Genomic DNA, 4,211 nt, shown 5'->3' with positions numbered 1-4,211 from the left:
GAGTAACAGGCAGAGACGACGCCAAGTCATCAGTGTGACAGGTGACAGTAGTTGTCAGCATACAGACCTACTGGAACACTATGTACCCTGGTAGGTGCAAGAGGGAGATTGACTATATAGCGCTGCAAGTAAGCTACACTTTGGTAGGAGGATGCGTATGTATGCGAATTCATTGACAGACCTGAAGTTTTTTTTTTTTTTTTAAAGGAAATAAGACAATCCACCCTCCTTGTTTTTTCCCCCCCCCAAATTTATTCAGACAGGGGAAAGTAGAGATAGAGATTGCATCACAGTACTGGAGGTGTCATAGCACGGGTGGATTTGGTTTACACACTCGCTCGCAGGCACGCACACACACTCGCACGCACGCATGCACGCACGCACGCACACACGCAAACACACACACACACACACACAGAGCCATGAGCAGGGGTGACTCACTACACAAGATAATATGCGAGCGAAATGAAAGAGAAAACTTCAGAGCTCTCCAACAGACGAACAAAACAATAAGAAATGCCGTGGCAAGCCCAGACTGGAAGACAAAGAGTTAAGTAATAATAGGCTACTTTTAAGTGACTAGTGTATTAATGACTGCCACACGTATAGAGTACACCAGTTACACCCTATTCAGAAACCGCACATAGATTTTAGCACCCAACACCTCCTGGTTTACTCATTTGTTTATTCGATCACTCGTTTAATCATTCAGACAGGCTAATCGAGGGCTCGTTGTTACATCACGGGAAGCAGGGTCAGATGAGAGATAAACACCAGATGACAGCCTTTCTAGGAGGGACGTCTCAGCGTGAGAGGTGTTAAATATCCTGAGTGTTACAGATACTAGGCCGAGACAGCCATCTCCCATCCCACCACTGTGCTCTCTGGTACAGTATCAGGGCCGCACCACTACAGAGTAAAAATTAAATTAAATAAAATGATCATATTAGTGGAGTGTATGGTCATTCATTGCTAAAGTTGGATGGTTCTGCAATACCTTGCCATTGGCTACAACAGAGAAGACAGGAAGTGGAGATCCCAGAATCAGCAGGTAGGGCAAAACAAACAGAATAAAAAAAAGCAATACAAGTGCTTTCAAGAACTCCACTCACACATGGTTACCTTTTCAAACAAGTTCACTTTATTTTCAAGGGAAGAAGAAGAAGAGAAAAAAAAGACTACAAACATGGACCTGATTATCCAGTCATCAAGCATCCAATCATTTTATCCAAACCATTTCAGATGTTTTTCTAATTCGCTACATTCTCCCATACATAAGCGCAGGGCTCTTATGTATGTCTTACTCATACTGGTTAGCAGCCCGTTCCATACAATGCGATCATTCAGCTGAGGGTCACCAAGTTGAACTTTTTAGAAATTATACCCCATCGCACAACAGGGCCTCAATCCTGCTAAGCATCTCGGAATTTCCCTCCTATAAGGAAGTTAAGATTAAAAGAATTACTCGGTTCACAGTTCCGTGTTCAGAGATGTTAAGCAAGTAAGTCAAAAACAACAGGAGCAAAATGGTCAAAACGATGTATAATTGTTTAAATACGACCAATAATTATATCTATATCGTCTCTATATGGCGTTGTCCAGGTAAATGCTGTGGTCCTGTCATTTGGATCCATTGTACTGTTATGATACCGTGGCCAAGGTGCGTCTTTTTGTAAAGGTACAGCAAAGGCCCTCTTTCACAGTAAATATCAGGTCATAATGCACCCCCCAGTGTCAGTAAGCGATGAAGACAGACAGACAGACAGCACGATATCAGAGACAGCGGATGTAAACTGCGGGGGGCGGGAGAAGCGCTCGGATGGTACACGTCTCGTCTCGTCTAGTGGCTGAAACCCAAGCTCCGCAGACTTGTTATCCTGCAAGAGCCTTGTACCGCCGCCGCGGCTGCAGGTAAACACGCAGCCTGGGCGGTTTCCCGGCTGGTTGCCGGGAAACGAGGCCCTTCGCCATGGCGCCGATGCTCCGGTCCCAGGAGGAACGTCAACGCTTCCCCTCACAGGCCCGTCCGTTGCCAAGGCGAGTAACGCGATCCGTCATCACAAACCGTGAACAATGCTAATTTAGTTAGCCCTCTTTAAAGAGCGCTGTAGTTCTTTCAGTCGCGACCGCCACGCCAAACAAATCAAACAATGGGCTGTCGACGCGATCATTTCCTTTGGTAGGTGTCAATACCAGTGTTTAAAGGAAATTACCTTTAAATAGTTGCCGTTCAAAATTAAACTGCTACAATCACATTTAGTTTACAAGCACTTACAGAAACTGAAGGTAGTCAGAGTAGTTATCAGCGTTACAAAATCATGGAACAATGACGCAGCGGATTTCGCCCCTGAAGGGTCTTCTTCAGACAAGCATGATATGAATAAATATTGCATCCTTCAAACCAATAAACCAGCTCTACATAAATCTGTGATCTGGTATTGATGGCCTACTCGTATAAAGCAGACGTTGGCCATTACTGGTGTTTCACGTCCTTGAGAGGGTCACTGAAGCTTAACCTGAAGGCAAAATAGCTGGACTCTTATGACCTTCTGCGATTTGAGATCATGACTTCCCGATACGGTGTGCAGCTCCTTACCGAACGTCTCTCAAGGCGAAACGAGTAAACAGCTTTTTAGCGCGCGAGCGCTGAAAGGTCGGCCACGAAGCAGCAAAGTTGTGCCCTCCTACTGGTAAGATAACGGCGTGCACGGAGGAGAAAGCCTTTGCCCAATAAACGATATGAAACATGCTGACAAATAACAAGATATCAACAGGGCATTTTTTACTCTGATAAAACGGCTCGTCCTTTGCCTGCAAAACACACCCACCCACGCACGCACACACACACACAGGAACAAGCGAACAACTGAACAGATTGTTTGTACACATTATGTAGAATATTGTTTATTATTATAACTGTAGGCACAAATTTTGTGTGAGAAATCAGGACATATTTGAAAAAAAGATGTATATTAAGCTTTCACTTCCATGGGAGTTTTTTTTTGCTGACCTCAGGCATGCGTTTAATAAGCTACTCATTTGCCAATACAAGATTAGCTCTGTCCAAATTGTTTTCTGTAGAGATACATTTTTACAGGCTTAATTTAGAAGACTAATAAGATTTTGTGATTACGTACAGTGATAAGATTTACAGGCTTTCAAAGGTCAACATTTTATACATGAAGAGCAGAGTATTATCAGTATATCTGATAACTGTCAGTCTCCGTCACAGATAAAGACAATCCTGCTGATATCCCTCCGATTTACATAAGGTCAGAACATCTCACGCCGTTTTAAAACAGGCCTAAGGGAAGATAAATTTTAAAGAGAGCATTCTGCACAGCACTTTGTAGAGCGGTGGCAACCAACCCAGTTTCTGGAGATCTCCCGGCCCTTGTGGGTTTTGCCTCCAACCGTGACAAAGCACGCCTCATTCAACAGCTACAGCAGGGCTGCCCAACCCTGTACCTGGAAATACCTACCATCTTCCAGGTATCCACACCAACCCTAACAAAGCACAGCCCACTCAACAGCTACAGCAGGGCTGCCCAACCCTGTACCTGGAAATACCTACCATCTTCTAGGTATCCACAGTAACCCTAAAAAAGCACAGCCCACTCAACAGCTAGAGCAGGGGCTGCCCAACCCTGTTCCTGGAGATGTAGCATCTTGCAGGTTTTCCCACCAATCCTAACAAAGCAGCACACCTCACTCTGCAGCTGGAGAAGTAGCGTCTTGCAGGTTTTCCCACCAATCCTAACAAAGCAGCACACCTCACTCTGCAGCTAGAGATTCCACTGAGCAGCTAATTAGTAGAATCAGGTGTGGCAAATTAGGGCTGAAAGGAAAACCCACAGGATGGTAGATCCAGGAACAGGGCTGGTCGCCGCTGCTGCAGAGCTACGTGGATCAACAGCGAAGCGGAAAGCGTATAAAAACTGGGAGCAATAAGCGGAGACAGAGTGGACGATGACAATCATCTAATTTCCATCAATTTATCTCCTCTCCTCATCACATTACTGCAATGTACGAAATGTGGTACAAAACAAGGAGACGCCCCCCCCCGAAACATAAATGGTCAAGAAGCACGGCTGGAGCTAGCATCAGCGTTTCTGCTGCACGGTGACTTCAAGCTGTGCAAAGGTTTTTTTGTTTTTTTTTGCGTGTGGCACTGTCTGTCTGGAGGGGGGGGGGGGCAGGGGGGCGGGGCA

Source organism: Anguilla anguilla, chromosome 2 (assembly GCF_013347855.1).
Source record: "Anguilla anguilla isolate fAngAng1 chromosome 2, fAngAng1.pri, whole genome shotgun sequence".
In the NCBI taxonomy this organism is placed as follows: domain Eukaryota; kingdom Metazoa; phylum Chordata; class Actinopteri; order Anguilliformes; family Anguillidae; genus Anguilla; species Anguilla anguilla.
This window is presented reverse-complemented; position numbering follows the sequence as displayed.